Below are 25,728 nucleotides of genomic sequence, written 5' to 3' on the forward strand. Positions count from 1 at the left end.
TCCTTAAGCATATTACAATACAGGGACGTCTGGGTGGCTCAGCGGTTGAGCATCTGCCTTCAGCTCAGGGCGTGGTCCCAGGGTTCTGGGATCGAGTTCCGCATCTCCCTCTGCATATGTCTCTGCCTCTCTTTCCATGTCTCTCATAGATAAATAAATAACATCTTTTAAAAAGCATATTAAAATGCAAATAAGATAGAAGGTCCAGCAGCTTCAGGAGACTCTTCAACTTTGAGTCCCAAGGAGCCAGTGCAACTTAGTACCGAAATAAAAATGCTCCATTTTCTTCAAAGTTCACAGATGAGAACTGGCTGAAGTTCTCCTTGTCAAGTAAAGGGTCCTGCCTCGCAGGCTCTGCTCACATGAGGTCACATCTGATGAAATGGAAGCTTCTGAAGTTTTGTCTCTAATGCTAACTGCTAAAAATTATTTCTTCCTAGCCTAATTAATTAACGGCTCTCTAGTCTCTACAAATAGCACCACAGCCATAAATTTTTGTGCTCACCTACTCATACATAGTCTTTTCTTTAAAACTATGCAATTAAAAGGCCACCTTTGATTTAGCAATATCTAAGTTTAAAATGCAGATACACTTTGACCCAGGCAAGTCCGACGTCTAGAAATCTCTTCTAAACCCTTAAAAGAATGGTATTAGCTCTATAGAAACTGATAAAACAGCACATTTTGGAAATGTACGTGGTATTTTACCATTTGTGTCAAAACAAACACACACCCTTGTTTGTATGTATATATGCACACAAAATATATAAACACAATTCTAAAATAGATAATATGAGGTATCTAGAACAATTTCTTTTTTCCTTTTTTTTTTAAGAATAGTTAATTTCATAGAAACAGAAAGGAGAAGAGTAGCTGCTGGGGGAGGGGGAATAGGGAGTTAGGGTTTAGTGGAGATGGTTCCAGTTTTGCAAGATGAAAAGGGTTATGGAAACACATAATGGAGACAGTTGCACAAGAATGCCCTTAATGTCACAAAAGTATACATTTAAAAATGGATAAAATGCTAATTTTATGTTATGTATATTTTACCACAATTTAAAAAATTACACGCAGGCACATGTACATACACACACATACATCATACACACACACCTAGATTAGTAAGAAACTGGTAATGAGAGAGAAATGGATATTTGGGGACAAGGTGGCAAGGAGCTCTTTAACCATATAACCTCTTATACAACCTTTTTCATTCTGTACTATATACCTATTTTTAAAAATTCATTTAAAAAACCCCAGCCTTATATAAGAAGGTTTTTCCTTAATCATAAGTCATTTATATCCCTTCTCTAAGTAAAAAATATTTTTCGATTCAAATCAGGATTCCACTTCAGTTTTAAGGTTATTTATTAGATTTAAATGATGCAAGTTGCAAAAAAATTACTTTTTCCCTCAGAATATAATCACCAAAAGCCTGTCTTTATTTTTATGAGCTATTATAGAAATGCTTCAAAATCATCATAGAAGTAAATTACCATTTTTATCAGTACACAACTTTTATTCCATCACAACTGAGCTAGCTGAATATAGAACTGTTTTAACAGCAAAAAGCCCTCATCATAATTCAAGACAAAAATCAGCTTGCAATTACATGAGTTAGGAAACAAACGATGCTTATGTTGCAGTCTACCCTAAGCTCTCACTTCTGTGTTAGAATTTAACACACACACACACACACACACACACACACCCCTCTGGATTCCTCCTAGTTTATCCAAAACCTACTTTGTGAAGATCCACTATTTTCTTGAGTCTTCTGGAATGAGCACTGTAGCTGCTGCCACTGGCACTGCAACCTCTGTAGCCCTGCCCCAAGTCAAGGAGAAGGCAGCACTTGCAGGGCCCAACATTGGCCCTGCCTTGAATCAGGGGCTCAAGGACTTGTTGGGTGAATGAAGAGATGGTTATATGCTGACCAGCTTGCCATCAAGTCTCACAAAGAAAAACTTCAGAAAGAAAAAAGAAGAGATGCTTTGCTTACTTGAAGTCAACATTATGATAAAGGTGAAGACCAGATGACTGAATCACCAAATGGCTATGACACAACTGGCTAAATGGGCTCTAGACCTCATCCCTACTCAAAGTTCAATACAAAAACAGGCATTATAACCATATGAAAAACACAGGACAACTTACCTATAAGATTCTTTTGTATATATCAATATAGTACATCAAGTTTTTTTAGGAAGAAAAACATATAGATGAATATTAACATGTTCTTAAAGTAGGAAAGGACTTTCTAAGTATAAAAGCCAAAGAAAAAAATAATAACAGAAATCTCATACATCAAAAAGAGAGGCAGAATCAAAATTATATGATAAGGTAGGAAAAACATCTGCATGATGACAAAGAATATCCTTAATACATTATAAGTTCTTACAAATCAACTTAAAAAAATATCCTGATGGAAGAATGAATGCAGGACATCAACAGGCAAGCAATTCACAAAGACCAAATACAAACGGCTGATGATTACTGAGGTCCAGCCTCAGTAATAACCCAAGGAGCACAAATTGAAAAGATGGGCATCCAATTCTGGAGGGTATGGGAAGTGCCACTTTCTCAGACTGTTGTGGGAACTGAGACATTTTGGAAGGCGATGTGGTGGTACCCATCAGCAATTCCAGGTTTAGACAGCTGTTCTTCAAAAAGACTGGCACGTGAGGAAATTCAATCCAGTAGCATCTTTTAATAGTGAACCACTGGGAAAGCCAATAGGGGGACAATGCATGACAATAAGTCAGCACCAGATCACATTGCCGTTTAACAGAAATGAGGCAGAGAAAAACACATGACATGGACAGATGCAGATTATGTGTAATACCATCCTTGGTTTGTTAAAAACACAAAAAATGCATATTTGTATAGTCTGAGAAGATTCAGAAGTATCTACATTAATAGTGGTTGCTCTGGGTGGGCAGTGAGGACAGAGAGTAATGGGGAGCTTTCACCTTTTTACATGGTATACTTTAAAATGGTTTGTTTTCTATAAAAGCATGCATTATTTTTATTTTTATAATTCCTTAAAAAAAGAAGAGTAAGATATCCAACACTTATTTACTAAAGACAGGTCCTGTCCTTGGAGAATTCCCCTCAATGCTCCTTGAAGCTCAAATGGCTGGGTCTTTTCCACTCATAAGTAATAGATACGTTTTTAAACATCTCTTCCTTTCTACATTTCTTAGAAGAAACTATGTAGAGTGACCACTGCCTGTTTTATAAAATCCATTCATAATCTGAGAAAAAGACTATTAAAAACATAAACCACCCCCAGGCCTAACATCTACCAGAAGAAACCCATTCACTACCCATATTACATTTAGTCCACACAATTTCTGAGACAATGCACAAAGCACCAGCCACACAACTCCCACCAGCATAAATACGTGGTGTACAAAGAACGTCCTGTCAGCAGGGCCCAGAGTACACCCCGCAGCAATAAAGGAGAAATGACAATTTGAGTCACAGGATCAGGACTGGAACCAAATTTGGGACTCGGAGGCAGTGCAGTGCTCTTCACTTCCTTCCACACCTTCTCTTCTCCTTTCCCCAAACCCTGCCCCTCACATAGTCCCCTAACAGGCTATGTCATGGATGTCCACAAAGCTTTAGACCGAGGTCTCAGGAACCACCAGAGAGACACAACAAAGTGCTACTTGCGGGTCTCCGCTGGAATCGCAATGGCAGCATAAGTGTCAACTCACATTTTTTCTTAGGAAGAGGACTGAGAAAATTCAAGGAGTATGTTCCGCCTTACCACATGAAATGTTTGAAATCCAGGTGTCAAAACATCAAATGTGGAATGACCACTGATTTTAAAAAAGCTTGAGATATTGAGCCTGACTGTTGAGAAATTAGGGAACCACTCATTTTTACAAAATTAAAGTCCACACAATGGCAGCAAAGTAGCCAAAAGTGTGGCTTATAGAGCACCTGAGTGTCAGACCTCATATGGCTCGGATCCTCAGCTTTTCGAAAGGCATCCATTCTGCTCTAGAGTCAGATCTGTGTCTGGGTGCTCTCTGTACTTCCCATGGGAGGAGAGTAGCAAGCACAGCCATCAGCCATGGGCTCAGCTGTTCTGAGACAGCTTTCAGGAGGCCATCCTTCTAGGGGACCACACACCAGTTCCCATATCTGAAAATGTCTTACCACTGCTCACTAACATTGACCAGGAAGTCATTTACCCAAAACCAAAGCAAACAGAGCACCATGCTGAAGACCGCTAGGCAACAGCAGCAGTGGCAGGTGAAGAGCTCAGTCAAAGCGGCTCTCAGCTCAGCTGACCTGCTTCAAGGTGAACTGAAGTTGCAGATCACCAGTTCCGGCTCTAATCTGACGCCCGCCCCCAGATCACGCTGTGGCTACCAAGTAACCCTACCCAAACTGACCTTTCAGGGCTCAGGGAAGTGACTTTTTTTTATTATATGGCACAGTTTGGCACAGTTATATCTTTAGTCTTTGGGGTACTTTTATACTGTCCAAGAGTAGTACATCTTGTTTTTTTTTTCCTTTTTTTTTTTTTTTTAAAAACAGATGGCCAAACCAGGACATATACTAAAAAAAAAAAAAGGAAGGTTACTTACCTGAGCCCTAACATTCCAGCTACCATGGAATCCTGTTGGAGCTGGTCTACAGAAGCAAGATGTATTCTGGGGAGTCACATGTCACATCAAAGCAGGAACTGGTGAGTCTGTATTTTTATGGAGCCTAAAACAAAGAAAATCGTAAGTTGAAAGCCCCCATTGTGCTGCACGACCTTTTTCCCAGGGCTATTTGGGACATTTTGAAGATAAACATATAGACAAAGTGCTATGCTATTTCCCAGCTTACCTAATAGAAACGAAGGATAAACCACAAATTACTAGCACATAACACACAATACTAAAATAAAGATTCATGTGTGTTAGAATCGACACTATCACAAGTCTTGACACCTCTGAGGGACACTTTGACACTATAAAGCAACTGTTAGTGGTAAGTATTTCCTGCACTATGTCATACAGAAATACTCAGGGAGAGAATACATGTTCAAGAGAACATGTGACATCAAAATGTCATCCCAAAAAGAACACGTGAAATCCAGAGGCAAAGTCTCCCTTCTTTTTCAAGCAGCTGAATTTGAGATGAGCTGCTGTAACATCACTCAAAGGAGCTTTAACCCTGAGAGAGAGGGGGAAAAAAGCAGCACCAACAGAAACCAAATGCCCTGGGGGATCCAAAGCCCTCCTCCAATACATTGCAAGTCTGTTTCAGAGCAATCACTTTTAAGCCTCTCAGATCAGTTAAATCACAATGTTCAACAAACTAAGTTATAAGTTTGATAGTTTCCTCTTTTGCTTTTGAATACGTTCAAAGACTTTTGTCATTACATTTTTTTCATCAAGATAACATCATTTCCTTGTTAAAAAACCTAAACTGCCCCATATTAGCTAATCTCTGGTTAGCCTGCTGGCCCAAGAACAGCACTTTTACCTTTAGACTAAAAAAGCCTAAAGTATACAATTTAGAGACTATTCACACAAATCATTACTCATGTAATTAAACCCAAAGGAACGGCAACACCAACCAAGTCTTTTACAGATGGTCCATAACTACCAGGATGCTACCCAGAATTATCTATTCAGGTGCGGTGAGGCCTTACAATTCCCTTAAATAATCGAGTCAGAGAATGCTTTGAAATCCAGAAGTCAAAGTAACAGTACTACTCAGCTATATAATAAAAATCAAACCGGTATCCTGGCTGGGAGGCCCTGGCAAAGCTACAACTTCTCACAGCCACGGTTTGTTTTTTACTTGTAAACTGAGGGAATTGGACTAAGGTTCCTTCCAGCTCTGAAATTTTAAGATCTTTGATTAACTCAAGATTTCATGAAAAAAAAAAAAAAAAGAGCCAGCAAATGAAAGCAGTTAAGTGAAAACCCAATAAAGCAGTAATTTGCAGGTCCATATATATGATGCCCCTGAGATCCTAGGCAAGGAAGACAAGTGAACCCTTCCTAAGGCTTGCTCCCTAGAGTTCAGACACCCGCAGTAACTGCAAAAACAGCCATGGTGAGGACCCCTTCATATGCTAGCAGATCCAACATAAGTGTGCCTGTGCCCTGAAGAAGTTATAAAGGCCAAGGCTTTATTCTGGAGTAGAATGGCCACCCCTCCTCTGATGTGGGAGTGGGGATGCCCTGCCTGCCACCAAATTCCCACTCCCACTCAGTTCCCCCCCAACACCATACCTACCATCAAAAATGGTATTTAAGTAATGGCATGCAAATCAAGACTTCAATAGGAAAAGGTTCCTTGCAAGAAAAAGGCAGAAGAGAACAGATAACGGCAGAAGAGCACAAGTTTTGTGTAAGTGAGCCCAAGGAAGAACCCATTCACATCTGTCCTACGGGAAGTGAGGTAAAGGCATAGTGGTCACAGTGGTGACAACAGCAATCTGACTGGAGAAAGCTGGTATAGAAGAATTGAGGACTAGGTCCTTCCACTGAAGCAGCAATAATGCTCTACACCCAAGAAAAAAAGATTGTGTCTGCCAGCCACACGAGGCTGGTCTGCATGCATGTCACCACAGCAGAGGGTGGTGAAAACAAGCAGGTGTCCTGCTGCACTCCCTGGAACTCGCCACCAGTCTAGGACTGTGTTCCCTCCACCCCTCCACCCCATGTGCTTAAAAACTACAGTTGATCCTTGAACAACACAGATTTGAATTGTGCGGGTCCATTTATATGCTGATTTTTTTCAGTACAGTACTGTAAATGTATTTTCTCGTCTTTATAATTTTCTTTTTTTTTTTTATTTTTTTTTGTTTATTTATGATAGTCACAGAGAGACAGAGAGAGAGAGGCAGAGACATAGGCAGAGGGAGAAGCAGGCTCCATGCACCGGGAGCCTGATGTGGGATTCGATCCCGGGTCTCCAGGATCGCGCCCTGGGCCAAAGGCAGGCGCCAAACCGCTGCGCCACCCAGGGATCCCTCGTCTTTATAATTTTCTTAATAACATCTTTCTTATTGTGTTTACTGTAAGAATACAATATATATTACATATAACGTACAACATGCGTTAATCTACTAGTCATGTTAATAATAAGGCTTTCGGTCAACAGTAGGCTATTAGTACTTAAATTGGGGGGAGTCAAAAGTTACGCGTGGATTTTCAACTGCAAGGGGGTGAGAGGTCGGGGCGCCTAATCCTCGCATCGTTCAAAGGTCAACTATAGTTACTACAGATGTCAAAGATTTTCTACGATTCTCTCCTCCTCATAGATAACTCGGGTAGCCTGGCAACAAACTGCCCTTAGACAATTAAAAGATTTCCACTGATAATTCGCTTTTATAAAAGATTACAGGTTCCAGGACACATCATTTACCATGCAAATAGTCCCAGGCAGGTACATTAGCGGTGGAAACTGAACTGGAGTAAGGAACTAACAATTTTGCTTCTGCTCCTCACTATTTCAAGTTAAAGAAGCAAGCTTCTCATTCAATGCCCACATCGGGGAAGGAGGATTTGGGTGGTAGCAACATCATATTGGACTTATCTAGCCAAACTCCACAGTTTCTTTTTGTCAGCTCCACAATTTGCTTCTCCACCCCTCTTGCTCTGGCCACACAGAAGCAGGGTAAACGGGAAACAATGACTCCAGCTGGAAACTGCAAGTAGAATACAAAATTGTATCCTAACCTCCCAATACGTAAACAGCACAAACGTCAAGAGTCGAGTTTGACTGCATCATGCTCTATCAGGTGAAATAAAGACCTGGTACTGTAGGTTAAAGCATTCCAAGTGCATTTATAACAAGAAATAGGACGGTGTGATAGGCCCGTAATAGCAAGAAAGCTGTAGCTTTCTTCAAGCTGTTAGAACATACTGACTTCAGATGACAACAGGCACTTTTCAGAGAAACTATATTCTGGAAGCTGCTTGTTTAAAAGGCTAGAGGTATGATGAACAAGTAACTAGTGGGGCACCGGAGGAGGCAAATGCATTGCCAATGATGCAAAATGAAGCAGAGTCCTCGTCCTGTCATGTCATAGGCTCGGATGCACAAACCTTGGAATCTCTGTCAAGTAAGGCTTGTGCATCTGTGTCTGGATAGGAATGTACCTCAGTGATCTGCCACCAGGCTGCCACAAATGGGTATCTGCGGCAACTTATTTAACCAACTGTACTCTACTACACTGATTATGCCCCTTAAGGTTCTCCTGTGTCCAGGTAAGAAAATAAAAAAGCAAGTGTTTCCTGGGCTTCCTGACTGGCATTTGAAACAGAAGTCATAAAAAGCCCATAAATAAGCCTATTCCCTAAATCCCTGGTAGAAATTTCTAAAAGACCTAAGAATCTTACACACCATTTTTTATTTTAAGTAGGGATCTAGCATATTTCAAAAGACCCAAGAGGTCAGCTTAATCTTGTTGTTAACTGAAATCGCTAAGATCCACATGAAAATTCTGGCCATGCTACATACATTTCTCAAGTAATAATTGCCTATTAAGACCACTGAATTTTACTATCTCGGCACGAATAAGCTTCATTTTTCTAGTATAACAAAACATTTAAAACTTGTGAGAGTCTTCCAAAGTCTAAGCCACTTGGCATCACGCGCTGCTAGATTTGCTTCCACCGACACCAACCACCCCCCTGAGAATTCGATCCTACCATCTCACAATTTGGGGTACTGATCCCGCACAACAGAGACACAACGTGTGAATGGCTCTGCAGAGTCCATTCCTGTTCCTGGAAAAAGAACCAGAAGCACACATCTGCCTGACCATGAGTCAGGAATATCACTTTTGTGGTGGAGCCCATTTCTGCTGTGACCAATCCACAACGAACACACTCACAACACAGGCGACCACCACAGAGGTAGGTATTCCAGAGCAAGCTTTCCCATCCTCGGGTCCACTTAACAAGGTCATAAACGGTCTCCTCTGTGAAAGCAATTTTTTTTAGACTCTTTACGGTGACATGAAGTGTTCAGGGCAAAACCACATAACTGCCACCCCACATAAGTCACCTGAGTTTCAGTTTGGGTAATTCGTTATAACCAAACTAAAGAGAAAATAAACTTTCAGGGGCAATTGACAGGAACCACAGCGATGCGATGAACTTGCCCCATCTGGTGATGATGATCTCGAGCAGGGCGCGCTCCAGGACTATAGGAGCCGGTTACATACTATGTCCCACTCCACTTATGTAACTGGAAGATCTCCGGCGAAGGGGGGCGGGGAGGATGGGAGGGCGCTCACATTCTGAGGCCACGGAACGCCCCAAAGACCCTGGGGGCGCGCTCCCCCCGAAGAGCCTCCGGTGCTCCCGGACACATAATCCCCTACCTAAGGTTCGTGCTGGGAACTATAACCGCCTCTTTATGATGAGTTGTGGGACCAGGAACACACTGTCTAGTCCCTTTTGTGGGTGGACAATAATTCCCACCTACTTGTTCCTGCTAGAAGGGGAAGGAGATGGTGGACCGAGTCGCTCGCAGTGGGGGCAGAAAGTCATGGAATGGGCGAGAAGGAGGGGGAGGCAAAGCCTGGAGATGGGGGTGAGAGCGCAGGAGCCCTTGTGGCGCACTCTCCCGACGGGAGGCGGACTGCGCACGCGCGCCGGTGGGGGGGCCGAGTAACGGCAGAGGGGGCGCGCGAGGGAGGGAGAGGGGAGAGCGCGATCCAGGGAGAGGCCGGGGCGGCGGGCGCGCGACGACGCCGCGGGCCCGAAGCCCCGAGAAGGGCACGACGCGCGCGCAGCCCCGACAGGCAAAACCCCGGCGACAGGGGCGCCCGCGGGGCCGGGGGCCGGGATGCGCGCCGGAGGCGGGAGGGAGGGAGGGGGGCGCCAGGCGAAGTCGGCCCTGGGAGATCGCGCCGAGGACGGTCACCGCGAGTGCGGGTGACGGGCCGAGGGGGGAGCCGTCACCGGCGGCGGCGGGAGGGGGAGGGTAGAGAGGAGGGACGCCATCCGCCAGCCGTGTCGCCCGACCCCGCGGGCCCCTCCCGCGCCACGTCCCGCCCCTACCCTCCGCCCCCCGGCAAGGGTCCCCGCCCGCGGCCGCGGCGGTCCCACTCACAGTCTCTCCTCCTCGCCTCCTCCTCCTCCTCCGCTCGGCGCGGCAGCGGCGGCGGCGGCCATTTTCCGGACGGCTTTTACCACAGCCCTCTCTCTGAGAGGAGGGAGCGCGCGCGCCGCCGACGCCGAGACCCCGCACGGCCGACGTCGCGCCCCGCCCTCCCGGCCGGCCTGCGCGCTGCTGCACCTGCGCGCCCGCGCCCCGCCCCCGGCGCCGCCGCGAGCCCTCCCGCCATTGGGTGCGGCGGCCGGGGCGGGGCGGGGTCTCGGCGACGGCGCTACCCATTGGCTGGAGCCTGTGTCCATTCCGGCTCGGGAAAAGGGGGTGGCAACCCTGTCCCGCTGCCGATTGGTTGCCATCGACCGTCATTTGGGGAAAAGAGGCGGCTAGGGCGCGGAGGGGCTGGCTTAGTAGGAGGAATTTGAATATTAAGGATTAATGGGCCCTTGCGGATGCTGGGGCAAGTGAAGGCCTAGGCTCCGCACGTCTTTTTGCGTGGCCCTCCCGGGCCGTTGGCCCGCTGTACACAAACGCACAAACTACACTGCTACAAGAGTTGCACCGCACCTGCATTTCCCTGATATCCCCACCTTCCCTGGAAGCAGGAAAGTTGCCTGCCCTGGAGCCTGACGTCGTTCCAGACAACGGACCTTCATTTCAGGGGCCTACCCATTGCATTCTTCCAGCCGAGCCTGCTGTGTGCCACACTCTCCTAGGGTCGGGGAATAAATAACAAATCGCAGCCCTGGCCTCGGTGGGAAACTGGTGGGAGAAGACAGTGCGTGCCCAGGCTGTACTGAGATCTGTTACTATTGTATCAGATGGTTCGGGAGAGGTGTGGACAAGGGACAGTGGGAGCACAAAGGGAGCGGCGCTTAGCTCTTCCAGGAGGGGACAGGGAAGACTTGCTAGAAGAGATGACTTGGGAGCTAAGATGCAGCAATTCTGTGTCAGAAAAATATTTAAGAGTATGAGAAAACTTTTATCCGATGGGGTGTGTAGGACAGGACTATTTCGCAAAGCAACCTTACTCTGATTCCACCCATCAACCAACTCATCCAACGCTCCTTATACTGGTTTTGTGCTTAACAAGGAGCCTTCTAATTCTGATTTACTGCCCCTGCTTCATTTATTAAGTACCTGCTATGTGCCAGGCACTGTTCCAGGTTCTGGATTCACAATCCTGAACGAGGCAGTAGACTAACATTCTTGTGGCAAAGATCCACACTAAGCATACAGATAAATATATAATACAACGTCGTAGTGATAAGGGCTTTGAGACAGATAAAGCAAGGGTGAAGGAGGTGTTATTTATTTATTTATTTATTTATTTATTTATTTATTTATTTATTATTCATGAGAGACACACAGAGAGAGGCAGAGACACACAGACAGAGGGAAAAGCAGGCTCTGACAGGGAGCCAGATGCAGGAGTCCATCCTGAGATCCCAGGATCACACCCTGAGCGGAAGGCAGACGCTCAACCACTGAGCCACCCAGGCGTCCCAGGAGGTGCTATTTAGATAGCTATAGGCTTTTGCTCACATTTTACTCCTCCGTATGGACGTCTGGGGAGAGAACATTCCAGGGAAATTCAAAGGCCCCAAGGAGATACTATGCCTGGCATGTTGGGGAGAAAGCTTATGTGGCTAGATTACTAGTGTGTGCAGTTTGAGAGGCAGCTGGAGCCACCACGGGAACTGGGAGCTTTTTCTGAGAGGAGACACCATGGAGGATTTTAAACTGAGGGTTAACATCATCAGAACCATGTTGAAGGTGCCGTGTGGAGAACTGTCTCTGGAGGCACAAACTAGGAGCAAAAGCCTAGTCAGGAGACCCTGATAACAGTCTAGAAGAGGTGATAGTGGCGTTAACTAGGGTGGTAGCAGTTGAGGTTCTGAGAAGTTGTGACCCTCAATCTATATTTTCAAAATGGAACAGAAAAGTTTGGATGTACAGAGAAAGAAGAATCAAGGATGATTCTTCAGTTTTTCACTCAGCATCTGAATGAATCAGACTCTTTCACTATGATGGCAAAACCCATAGGAAAAGCACATTTTAAGAGATACAGAGTAAGAGTTCCGTTTTGAACATGTTAAGCTTCGAGTGCCTATTAGATGTGCAAGTGGAGGTGTTGAGAAGGCGTTTGGGTTAACAAGTCAACAAGTTGAGCATCCAACTCAAGAACCTATAAAAGAGAAGGCACCTGGATGGCTCAGTCGGTTAAGCATCTGACTTTAGCTCAGGTCATGATTTCAGGGTCCTGAGATAGAGCCCCATGTCAGGCTCTGCACTCAGCAGGGAGTCTACTTGTCCCTCAGCCCCTACCCCTGCTTGTGCTCATTCTCTCTCTCTCTCTCTCTCTCAAATAAATAAATAAATAAAATCTTAGAGAAGAGAAGTTATAAAAGAAACAGCAGAGTAAACCTGGAGAAAACAGAAGAAAAATAAAGATGAGTAGAAATTGATGAAACAGAAATAAATGATAGGATTGAGAACATCAAAAGCTGATTCTTTGAAAAGCTGAAAAACAAAAGCCAGTCCTTTAACAACCAAAATATAAAGAGAGGCAAGACAAATTATATTAGAAATGAAAAAAGGACGTAATCACAGATACAATAGATCACACAATAGATAGTAGATAAAACATACTTTTTTAAAAGGATATTATGAGCAACTATATGTCAGAAAAATGGAAAACATAAGCAAAATGAATAAATTCCTAGAAAAGCACAGCTTACCAAAACTGACCCTGGAAACATAAAACCGGGCAGCCCGAGTGGCTCAGCGGTTTAGCGCCACGTTCAGCCCAGGGTGTGATTCTGAAGACCCGGGATTGAATCCCATGTTGGGCTCCCTGCATGGAGCCTGCTTCTCTCTCTGCCTGTGTCTCTGCCTCTCTCTCTGTCTTTGTGTCTCTCATGAATAAATAAATAAAATTAAAAAAAGAAACATAAAACCTGGATAGACCCCTGTATAACCACAAACAAATTGACTATGTATTTTAAAAATCTACCCCATGCCAAAATAAAAAGTTCAGAGAGCTTTACAGATGAATTCTACCAAATTATATTTTAATTATTTTTTTAAGGATTTTATTTATTTACTCATGAGAGACACAGAAAGAGAGAGAGAGAGAGAGAGAGAGAAGCAGGCTCCATGCAGGGACCCCGATGTGGGACTCAATCCGGGACTCCAGGATCACGCCCTGGGCCAAAGGCAGACGCTCAACCGCTGAGCCACCCGGGTGTCCCAAATTCTACTAAATTATTAATGAATGGTTAATTCCAACCACATACAGAAAAAAAACCCTCTCCAAACTTATTTTACAAAACTAATATAACTACTATGATGAGCCAATGGAAATGTGTCATTGGATAGGTAAATAGATGTAAAATTCTAAACAAACTGAATCGAGCAGAGTATAATGATACATCATAACCAAGTTGAAATTTATACTAAGAAGGCAAGGATAGTTTGAAATTGGAAAATCAACCTTACCAGATTTAAGGAGAACAAATGATAGGATTATTTCAATAGATGCAGGAAAAATGTTTAATAAGATACAACACCTACTTATGAGAAAAACGACTTAGAGAGCTATGAATAGTAGGGAGCTTCCTTAATCCAATCAAAGGTATCTATTTAAAAACTTAGAGCAGGGGGACGCCTGGGTGACTCAGCGGTTTGGCGCCAGCCTTCAGCCCAGGGCGTGGTTCTGGAGACTCGGGATCGAGTCCCATGTCGGGCTCCCTGAGTGGAGCCTGCTTCTCCCTCTGCCTGTGTCTCTGCCTCTCTCTCCCTCTTTCTGTGTCTCTCATGAGTAAATAAATAAATAAAATCTTTTAAAAAATAAAAACTTAGAGCAAACATCATATTTAATGGTGTTAAGTGGTAACAAAGCAAGAAACAGAACAAGATCTATAGTGCAGCATCAGCATCATTCATATAAAATGAAACACGTGCATCCTCCTCCAATCATCTTTTAAATGTCATCCTTGGAATTTCACCATGAGGAGAAAGACTCATTAAACCTAGTAGAGAAAGACCGATTTCCTGGTTTTTAGGATACAGACATATAGATACATCTAGTAATAAAAAGCTGGAAATGTAATTTTAAAAAGGATTCAACTCACTCTGGTTACAGAAATTGTAAAAAGGAAAAAAAAATTGTAAAATGGTTGGGAGTAAACCTAAGAAATGCCAAAATCCTATATTTAAAAAACTACAAAACCACTGAAAAACATAAAAGAAGACCTTAAAAAAAAAAAAAAAGGAACTACCACATTCCTGGAAGGAAAGAGTTACATAGTAAAGTAAAGTTGTCAATTCTTTACAAATTAATCTGGAAATTTTTTTTCCCTGAGTCAAGATCAAGGAGTTTTTGTGGACTGTAACAAGTTAATCTAGATTGGGAAGAGTAACTGTACAAGACTAGAAGTCAAGACATTTTTGAAAGAGAAAACCAATTAAAAAAAAAACAATGAAGAGGGTCTTGCTGAATTCCTTAGTTTGAATAAACAGGGCTTAAATAATACAATTTCACTTTCGCCATTGGAAAGTAGAAAAATATACTAAGGTTTGGGACGCCTGGGTGGCTCAGCGTTTGGACGTCTGCCTTCACGCTCAGGGTGTGATTCTGGAGTTCTGGGATCAAGTCCCACGTCAGGCTCCCTGCATGGAGCCTGCTTCTCCCTCTGCCTGTGTCTGTGCCTCTCTCTGTGTGTGTCCCTCATGAATAAATAAATACAATCTTTAAAAAAAAAGAAAAGAAAAATATACTAAATTTTAAAGTATTCACTAGTAAAATTAAAAATGTGTCATTTTAAAAAATGAGCTATAATATTTTTTAAATGGGCCCCCTTAAAATTTAGGCTGTAGAAGACAAAAACCAGGAAAATATAGTATAAATAGCAATTGACAGAAAACCAACAACCGGAAGGTTTTTATCAATATGACAGACAGAGCACCAACTCCTACTCCATCTGTCTAAAAATCTCTTGGACTGATAGGAGTATATATATTTTTAGAAAAGCATATCCAAAATGACAATGGAAAATGAGAAAGGCAAAACAGTTGGTCCAGAGTTGTAGAACTAGCATCTCTGATGGTAACAAAAAAATCAAAATCATAAATTTGTTTCAAGCACTATGGAACATTTCCTAAAGTGACTTATGAATTAGACACCTCAAAAAAAGTCTCAGTAAATTCCAAAATGTTGAAATCATGCAGTCCAGTCTCTGGCAACAATACAATAAAATTCAAACTTAGGAACAAAAGAATGGGCAAAAGTAAAAGAAAACAAAACAAAAAGGCACTCTCCACTTGGAAGTTTTAAAACAGATTTCAAAATAACTCTCTGAAAAAAAAAAATAACTCTCTGGTTAAAAAGGAAACAAAAGCTAAAATAATAAACTCTTCAGAAATGACGAAGTGACCTATGCTGTGTGGCCAAAGTAGTCATCTAGAAAAATTAATGACCCTAACTACATGTACTAAAAAAAGGAAAATAGAGAAGAAATGAATTAATTCTGATTCATCATGCTCACTCTTGTGCGTGCACACACACAGAGTTTTCCTTCTTTTTAAAGATTGATTTATTTTAGAAAGAGAGCGACAAGAGTGACAGAGAACATGAGTGAGGGGAGGGGTAGAGGGTGAAACACAGAGAGAGAGAGAGAGAGAGACAGAGATTGAGAATATGGAGCAGACTCCGCCCTGAGCACGGGCCGACACTGGGCTCCATCTCACAACCCTGAGATGTGACCTGAGCCAAAACCAACACTTGGATCCTCAATCTACTGAGCCACCCAGGTGCTGTAGAGTTTTCCTTCTTTATCCATAGAAACTTACTACAAAACAGTATTGAGGAACAGAAAGAAACCCATCAAAGTAAAGAAAATGTGGTGAAAATGGGAGGTTATCCTCAAACGACAGATTTTAACATTTTTTTTGTAAAGCAGGTAGGAAGTAGTTGAATAAAATAGGTGGGAAAAATCTAGTCTGGAACATTTGATAAGGGAACTACAGAAGAAATAGGAGTTAGTTTGTCCGATATAAAGACCAGCGAGCAGGCTCGGAATCAGCAGGCATGTGGTGGAAGGCAATAGAACTAGATGGGACCGAACACATGGGGATTAACTGAAGACCCCAATACAGAATGACAGCACCAGTTGGAACCTCCTCTTCTCTGCCAGATAGCTGAGCGGGCAGCTGATGCAGGCCTGAAGGAAAAACACCTGACAGTTCTCTAAAGAAATGGAATAAAATGTCTGTAGAGAGCTAGAGCTTCCAGCATGGATGTTGGCAGCTCCTGAACAATTTTCTCCTCGTTTTAGCATTTGCAGGATGTGAACTCTGCTCTTTAGCTCCCCACCCTACATATAAGAGTCATACCAGGGAAAACAGACCTAATTGCCCTAAAGCAGATTAAATCTACAATAGCTATCCAGCCCTTCTTTATTAAATATAAACCACTAAGGCTCATCAGAAATTTGAAGAAGGTCTTCGACATTAAAAACAACCAAGTATAACCTACAGGAGAAAATGAACTTGGAGGAATCCTAGGAAATGCAGGGAACATACGGAAAGAATATACTAATTTAATTAGCATATTCAGAGAACTGAAAGAAAATATTGTATCCACAAAACAAGAATAGAATATTATGTAAAAGGAGTGGAGAACAAGAAAGCATTATTGGAAATTAAATGTGGTTATTGAAGTTCAAATTTCAATAGAAATATTGAAAGGCAAAACCGAAGAAGTATGCTAAGAAATAGAACAAAACAATATAGACAAAAAATATGAGAGGAAATGTAAGGACTGGGAAGAACAATCTAGGAAGTCCAGCAAGCAACGAACAAGAGTTTTTGAAAGTTAAAAATGAGAAAAAATGAACAGGAATCAGAATAAGTAGCATCAGACTTTATAACAACACTGGATGATAAAAGATAATAGGGCAACAATTTTATTTTAGTTTTTTAAAGATTTTATTTATTTATTCATAAGAGACACAGAGAGAAAGAGAGAGGCAGAGGGAGAAGCAGGCTCCACACAGGGAGCCCGATGTGGGACTCGATCCTGGGACCCCAGGATCACACCCGGGGCCAAGGCAGGCGCTAAACCACTGAGCCACCCAGGGATCCCAGGCAACAATTTTAAAAAGAGAAGACAGCAGGGCACCTGGGTGGCTCAGTCAGCTAAGTGTTTGCCTTCACCTCAGGTTGTGATCCCAGGGTCCTAGGATCAAGCCCTGAGATAGCTCCCTGCTCAGCGGGGGCGTCTGATTTTCCCTCTCCCTCTGCCTCTCCTCCCTGCTTGTGCTCTCTCTCTCTCTCTGTCTCAGATAAATAAATCTTTTTTTTTTATTCATGAGAGAGAGAGAGAGAGAGAGGCAGAGCCACAGGCAGAGAGAGAAGCAGGCTCCATGCAGGGAGCCCGATATGGGACTCAATCCCAGGACTCTGGGATCATGCCCTGAGCCAGAGGCAGATGGTCAACCACTGAGCCACCCAGGCATCCCATAAAATCCTAATAAGGGTGATAATTTCAAAATTCCAGGAGAAAATCATTTTCAATTCAAATTCTACACCAGCCAAAATATCCATCAAGTGTAACAATGGAATTAAAATATTTTTAGATATGCAAGAGCTTAGAAAATTTACCTCTCAAATATACTTTCTTAGGAAGCTACTTGAGGATGTTCTCCAGCAAGATGAGGGTGTAAGCCAAGAAAAAGGAAAACGTGGGATCCACAAAACAGTGGATCTAATCCAGGAGTGCAGTGATAGGAAATACCAAGGATGCCAACTGGGCAGAAGGCCTGATTGGCAATCAGTGCAGATTGAAGTAGGAGAATGGCAGGCTCTGGGAGAGAGGACTCCAAGAATTCAAAAAAGAAAGGGCGTGTGTATGTGGACTCAAAATATGAGAGGGTGCAATTGGGAGTTCAAAGAAAATTGAATGTGATGATGGTTAATTAGTACAAGAAAATAGGGAAAAGCACCTAGAAATAGGGGGAAAAAAGAACTGATGAGGAATTTATGATCAAAATAAGAAAGAATAAAAAAAATAAGAAAGAATATAATTTTACCAATTGATGGTGCATAAGAAAAGAGAATCCACTGAACCTTCATGCTGAAATGACTCTCTTTCCCAATGGCCCAGGGTTCATCAAATTTGACTTATATGAAGGAAATGTAATGCTAGCATGTATCTTCCTGACCTGGCATCGAAAAATATTAATATAAACATCATAACCTACATTTGTGTCTTTGGTTTTCAACTTGTAGAAAACTTATTTGTATGCACAAAACATGGAGGGGTAGGTTTACATTGCGGATGGGATGCAGCCCCCTTCTCCGTATATATAGTGAGGGGTAAACTCAGCAGGCCTGGGTGCTCCTGAGGGTGATCTTGGGGACCCCTGCCACACCATAGTTGATATTCATGCTGTTATCTTTAGTTATTTATAAGTATAAACAATACACTCGAACCTCTTTTTCTATTAGTTTCTTTTAAAAAAATATTTTATTTATTCATTTGAGAGAGACAGAGAGAGCACAAGCAGGGCAGAAGGAGAGGGTTAGCAGACCCCACTGAGCAGGGAGCCCAAGTTGGGGCTCGGTCTCAGAACCCCCAGCTCATCACCTGAGCCGAAGGCAGACGCTTAACCCATTGAGCCATCCAGGCGCCCCTAACTTGCAATAGTAATGTATCTTTGACCACTCGATAGCAGCCCCACTTGACTTTTGAACTGTTAGTGGTTTTTTTTGGGGGGGGATTTTTAAAAAATTTTTATTTATTTATGATAGTCACAGAGAGAGAGAGAGAGGCAGAGACACAGGCAGAGGGAGAAGCAGGCTCCATGCACCGGGAGCCCGACGTGGGATTCGATCCCGGATCTCCAGGATCGCGCCCTGGGCCAAAGGCAGGCGCCAAACCACTGCGCCACCCAGGGATCCCCTGAACTGTTAGTGTTAACATTTACATCTCATCCTGATAAAGAGGAAAAGATAAACTCTAAAAAGTGAGAGTGGAGGAAAGGGGAACGGAAACACGGGAGTTTGAAGGGTCCCCGTGGGTGATAGCCATTTCTTCCCTACCTGGGTGTCATAGAACTTGACAGTATGATTCTAGGGTTCATCAGAGTAAATATACAAGACATACGGGTAAATATGCAAAATCCACCAAGTGTGCAAGGTACAAGCATACAACATAGAAGAAACTAAAAGAAAGAAGAAGAAGAAGGAGAAGGAGAAGGAGAAGGAGAAGGAGAAGGAGAAGGAGAAGGAGAAGGAGAAGGAGAAGGAGAAGGAGAAGGAGAAGGAGAAGGAGAAGGAAGAAGAAGAAGAAGAAGAAGAAGAAGAAGAAGAAGAAGAAGAAGAAGAAGAAGAAGAAGAAGAAGAAGAAGAAGAAGAATAGGAGGAGGAGACTGTGGGCTCAAGGCAACACTGCCTTGCCACTCGTCCAGACGCTGTGACATGGCACTGATGAGATGAGCTGAGCTTTGGTGCCCTAAGAGGCAAGTGATCAGCGGAACTGAGGATAGCCCTGAGGGGACCCAGACGCAGGACAGATCCCCCTTCTGCCCTGTTTGTAGATCCCTTCTTAGATTCCGGCTCCCCTTCTTCTTTTTTTCAGAAAGGGAGGGCGCAGGGGCAGCGGGAAATGGAGAGACGGGGCGTCTCTCGAGCAGGCTCCACGTCCAGTGTAGAGCCCGAAACGGGGCTCACTCTCAGGACCCCGAGATCCTGAGCTGAGCTGAGCTCAAGAATCAGACGCTTAACCCATTGAACCACCCAGGTGCCCCGGGGCTCCCCCTCTTCTTGTGTGATTCAGGAAGAAATCCTGCTGTTTGAAACTGTGGTGGGGACGCCTGGGTGGCTCAGCGGTTGAGCGTCTGCCTTTGGCCCAGGGCGTGATCCTGGAGTCCAGGGATCGAGTCCCGCGTAGGGCTCCCTGCATGAAGCCTGCTTCTCCCTCTGCCGATATCTCTGCCTCTCTCTCTCTCTCTCTCTCTCTCTCTGTCTCTCATGAATAAATAAATAAAATCTAAAAAAAGAAAAAAAAGTAAAAAAAAAATAAATTTATAAAAAAAAAAAGAAAGAAACTGTGGTGGCCGGTGACCTAGTTCTAGCCAGTGCTAAGTTCAGGGATGTCCTCCAGGGGCTTCTGGGAAGCAACAGCCCTTCTGTTCCTCCCGGACTGGATTGGGTGTGAGGTGACATCGGAAGCAGTGGCTCAGTCAGGCACCAGGGATCTCTGTATGAGAACTTTCTCTGTGCTTAAGGGTCCCCCCACCAGAACTACTTTTGCTGTTGCCTGTATTACAAGTTGCTCGCGACACTGGGGGGCTTGTGCCCATATCTGTTCTTCCCCAGTGTAGACTTTTCATTTTGCTATCTTTGGGGTTTTTTTTCCCCCTTGCTTAGGTTGGCTTCTGTTTTATCTTTTGGTTTTGTTTTCGGGTTCTCAAAGAATCAGTTTTGAGATGGATTTATTAGTTCTCTGATTTCTCTGTGTTCCAACTCAGTACTTTCTGTTCTCATCATTCCTGTTTCCTAGATATTCTGGAATTTTTTCTTTGACTTCTTTTAACCAGAGATTTTTTTTAAAGGGAGTTTTAAGTTCTAAAGGTAGGCTCTTGGTTTGTTTTCCATTTTAGTTGTCAACATTCTATTCCAAGAATGTGTTCTGTATTCTTTTCTATTTTTTTGAAATTTCTTCGCAGCTCTTTCTGGCTTAATATTTGATCAGTGGTTATCTCTCACTTCCCTCTGCCATGATGCCGGCATAGGCTGTTCCTTGTGGTCTCAAACTGGCTATTTTATCCATTATGACCTCCCAGGAAAGCAGGAACTATGTAAGCCAAGGGCATTGAATGCCAATAAAGGGGCATCCAGGGCTACTGGGAGGATGATGTCGAGGCAGCTTGGAGATCCGCCCAGGTAGGACATCGCTGCCTCCCCTAAGGCTGGAGCTCCCTCCTTGATTCCAGCCTCAGGGATCCCATTGAGCAATATCTCCTGAGAAGAGCAATTTTCATTGGGAGATAAGGAAATTAGCCTGCTTGAACTTTCTCCAACCTCTTCTCTCTCCATCCTTGGTTTCATTCTCTGAGTTGTATTTCTATATCCTCGTGGCTCTATTTCCATTCTCGGTCTTCGTGGATTTAAGGTTCCCTGTTGGTCCTGAGTGCTGCCACTCTGTGTGTCTGGGTTTGCTAGCGTTTGGCATCAAGCAATTTGGCATGGGTTTCAAATAATCACTCATTTACAAAATGGGATGATTCCACCTGAACCGGTTACTGAAGATCCCCCTTGGCCTCCCTATACCCCCACGGGCCTCCCACTCCAAGCCATGGCTCACTGGTTTGTCCCTTAGATGTGCCAATTCGTTTGAGCAGCCTGTGCCCTGGCCAAACTCTTCAGAGACGTGTCTGCTCTCAGCTGCCTCCTTTCTACTTCAATGCAAAAAGCAATATTGGTGTATGACAAAGGAGAATTCAAAGAATATTAAATGGCACCCAAAAATATCTGCTCGTGTCAATAGGGAGAACACTTTGCAATAAAGAAGTCACTGTAATGAGTCTTCACAAACAGAGCAGTATTTCATGAAAGCAGAGGGAGCACAATTTGCTGGAAATATGTGAAGAAAGGGGCAGACATACAAGAGTCAGGTGCAACCACAGGAGAAGATGGAGGAGGGGCTGAGAAAAACAGTTTATTGCACTCCTAAGTCTTAGAGACCAGACACACATCATGGGGGGGGGGGCACGTGGGGATGCCCCAGGGTGATCAGGAGGTGGGCGACAGGAGTGAGAGGAAGGTTTAGGCCAGAGACTTTACTGGAGTTTCCATAAGAAAGGCAAGGCAGGAGGCAGGACAGGGTAAACAGTTTAGGGCTGACTACTTTAAATCATCTCAGCAGGCTTCGGGCTATGGGGGCGTCTCTAGTTGTCTGCCGCCTGATCCTGGGATGGTTAAGGCAGAGGAATATTGCCTCCTGTGCTGTGGGGGCCCGCTAGAGGAGGTCTTGAAACGGATTGATTAGTTTGCATATCAAAGACATGCTCCTGGCTAGAGCCACGTCAAAGAATCGGCTCTGGGCGGGGCAGTCTCTCCCCAGCCAGAAAGGATTTTTTGTTTTGTTTTGTTTTGTTGTGTTTTTTGTTTGTTTGTTTGTTTTGTGGGTTTTTTTGTGCGTGTGTTTTTTTTTTTACAGCGTGAAACATCATAATACACAGCAAATATAAAAATCTTTACAATCTAGTTGGCTAAAGCTATAGTCTGTGACTTTTTTTTTTAGATTTTATGTATTAATTCATGAAAGACACAGAAAAAGGCAGAGACACAGGCAGAGGGAGAAGCAGGCCCCACGCAGGGAGCCCTACGCGGGACTCGATCCGGGGACCGCGGATCCCGCCCTGAGCCAGAGGCAGGTGCTCAACCGCTGAGCCCCCCGGGTGTCCCGACGGTGATTTCTAAACTACGTATCAAACTATGTGCCACACCTAAAACAGCAGCGGTGCTGTCCCGCTCTGGGCCTCGGCTCTGCTCCCCTTGTGGGTACCCACGTCTCCCCAGGGTTACGGGTTCTAGAGCCGTGCTAGCTTTTGTCTCCTCCGCTGAAAGGTGGACACCGTGAGGACAGGGGGCCTTGTTCTCGGATCTATCCTGGGCCACAGGCAGCCCTCATATATCAGTTGACCTGACAGAGAAACCCTCAAAACACACCTGCACGTCTATCACCTTCGTTATCAGTGTCAAGAAGGGAATGGCGTCTGTGTCAGATTTCTTCACCTGCTCCATTCTAGAATGATGCCCAGTGGGAGGGCTGCAAGTGTAGACAGGTTGACAGGGGAGGCTCACTTTGTATAAATGCATGACAAAGCTGATGGCCGTAAAACCCGAGTGATGGGGCCACCTGGGTGGCTCAGTCGGTTAAGCGGCTGACTCTCTGCTTCGGCTCAGGTCATGGTCATGATCATGATCCCGACCTCACCCTGAGGTTGTGAGATCAAGCTCCGCATCGGGCTCTGTCTCGGCGAGGACCCTGCTTGAGATCCTGTCTTCCTCTCCCTCTGGCCCTCCCACTCATGTGCGCGCGCTCTCTCTCTCTCTCTCAAATAAATAAACGAATCTTTAAAATAAAAACAACTCTTGAGTGATGGGTAAGGAGAGGTCAACCTCATCACTTCACAAGTCAAAGTCTCCTCAGAGATGACAAACTGGACAGAGTTTCTGGGCCAGGGTCTGGCCTCGGCTTCCCTGGGAGTTCCCTTCCCAGGAAGGCAGTGGGCAAGGTCATGAGCGACTACTGAGAAACGGGGCTCCCCAGATGGGCATCTGGCACAGGGGGGATGGGGACCAAGGACTGCACCTGTCTTTTTATCTTTTTGAAGATTTTATTGATTTCTTTAAAAAGGGGGGGGGCAGCCCAAGTGGCTCAGTGGTTTAGCACCGCCTTCAGCCCGGGGTGTGATCCTGGAGACCCGGGATCGAGTCCCGCGCCGGGCTCCCTGCGTGGGGCCTGCTTCTCCCTCCACCTGTGTCTCTGTGTCTCTCAGAAATTCCTTTTTTTTTTTAATTTTATTTATTTATTCCTGGGAGACACAGAGAAAGAGAGGCAGAGATCCAGGCAGAAGGAGAAACAGGCTCCATGCGGGGAACCCGAAGTGGGACTCGATCCCGGGTGTCCAGGATCACGCCCTGGGCCGAAGGCGGCCCTAAACCGCTGAGCCACCGGAGCTGCCCGAATACTTTATTTTCTATCATTTTTCTATGTGGGGCTTGAACTTGCAACCCTGAGATCAAGACCTGAGCTGAGATCAGGAGTCAGATGCCTAACTGACTGTGCCCCCCAAATTGTATACCTTAAACAGAACACTTGGATGTATGCAAGTTATATCTGAATAAAGCTGTTTGAGGGGCACCTGGGTGGCTCAGTCGGTTGAGCACCTGGCTCTTTGATTTCAGCTCAGGTCACGATCTCAGGGGTGAGGGATGGAGCCCCGTGTGGGGCTCCGCACTCATTGGGGAGCCTGCTTAAGATTCTCTCTCCATCTCCCGCTGGCCTTCACCCCCTCCCTCTCTCTAAAATAAATAAATAAATTAAATAAATAAATAAATAAATAAATAAATCTGTTTCAAAAAGCTGATTGAAATAAAGGGCATCAAATATATTGTGCAGTTTATTTTTTAATTTATTTATTCATGAGAGACACACAGAGAGAGGCAGAGACACAAGCAGAGGGAGAGGCAGGCTCCATGCAGGGAGCCCGACGTGGGACTCGATCCCAGGATGTGGGGATCACGCCCTGGGCCAAAGGCAGATGCTCAACCGCTGAGCCACCCAGGTGTCCCTATTGTGCAGTTTAAAGGGCAGTTCTCAAATAAGCAGCCTTGTAGCCACATTGCAGCTCGACAAATCGCCTTTGCCTGGTGCCCTTCCTCACCTGCCGGCTGTCGCTCCGGCCTTCACTGCGGTCATCGTCCTCTCCTCGTTTTTTCTTGGGAATTTTACTACCTGAAGAAGCTTTCCCCAACGAGAGCTTAGTCTGGCCTATTTGGAACTTTCTGTGGATTGAAAAATGCGGTATGAGTTTGTGTCTTTTTTTTTTTTTTTACTAACCATTATATTTATGTCATTAAATATAGCTACAGTTAATTCGTTTGTATTCCTGTAGGCTATTTCAACATCTGAATATAACACAGCATATTTATCCATTCTGGTATTGGGGAGTGTTTGGGGGTTTCCAGGGTTGTGTGTGTGTTTTTTTTTTTTTTTTTTTTTTTGGCTTATTGCCGAGAGCCAAACATCCTGCCACGAACATTCTTCTTGGAGCCTGTGTGCACGTGCACATGCCATCCACCCGGGAGTGAAACCGCTGGGGCATACGGTACGTGTGTGTTCAATCCGAGTAGATAATGCCAACCGATTTCTTAAAGTGATTGCACCACGTTACATTTCCACCAGCAACGTCTGAACACACGTTACCTCACACCCTTGCCAACATTCGGTACCCGCAGAGCTGGGATTTTTGATCCTTGCCTATCTGGTAGGTGCGTAGTGGTGTATTGCTGTGTGTTAATTTTCCACTTCCCTGATTACTGTTATGCTTGGCACCTTTCATGGCCCATGAAAAGTTCCACTTTTGGAAGGTACCCATTCAAGTCTCTTGCCCATTCTTCTATGGAGTGGTTGGGCCTTTTCTTATTAAATTGGAATTCTTTGTATATTCTCTATATGAGACCTTGGTCAAATATACGTGCAATAGTCATCTCACTATGTAGCTTTTCGCTCCCTTTCTGATGTTTTCAATGAATCCAAATACTTGATCCTTTTTTTTTTTCTTTTTTCTTTTTTAAAGATTTTATTTATTTATTCAGGAGAGACAGAGAGAGAAAGAGGCAGAGACACAGGCAGAGGGAGAAGCAGGCTCCATGCAAGGAGCCCGATGTGGGACTCGATCCCGGGGCCCCAGGATCAGGCCCTGGGCTGAAGGCCACCCGGGCTGCCCTTTTTTTTCTTCTTTTTTTAAAAAATTTTTATTTATTTATTTTTTCAAATACTTGATCTTAACGTACATCAGTTTTCAATCTTCTCCTTCGTGGTTAGTGCTTTCATAACGT

General features: G+C 44.2%; 1 long non-coding RNA gene across 1 annotated transcript; it reads right to left on the minus strand.

Moving 5' to 3' along the window:
* Nucleotides 1-1,986: 1,986 nt before the first annotated feature.
* On the minus strand, nucleotides 1,987-10,104 carry LOC119868549. Its single transcript, XR_005386534.1, has 3 exons — nucleotides 10,093-10,104; nucleotides 4,608-4,731; nucleotides 1,987-2,723 (listed from the first exon to the last, which is right to left on the minus strand). It is a non-coding gene; the product is annotated as an uncharacterized LOC119868549 (long non-coding RNA).
* Between the last annotated feature and the right edge of the window lie 15,624 nt (nucleotides 10,105-25,728).

Source organism: Canis lupus, chromosome X (assembly GCF_011100685.1).
Source record: "Canis lupus familiaris isolate Mischka breed German Shepherd chromosome X, alternate assembly UU_Cfam_GSD_1.0, whole genome shotgun sequence".
NCBI classification, from domain to species: domain Eukaryota; kingdom Metazoa; phylum Chordata; class Mammalia; order Carnivora; family Canidae; genus Canis; species Canis lupus.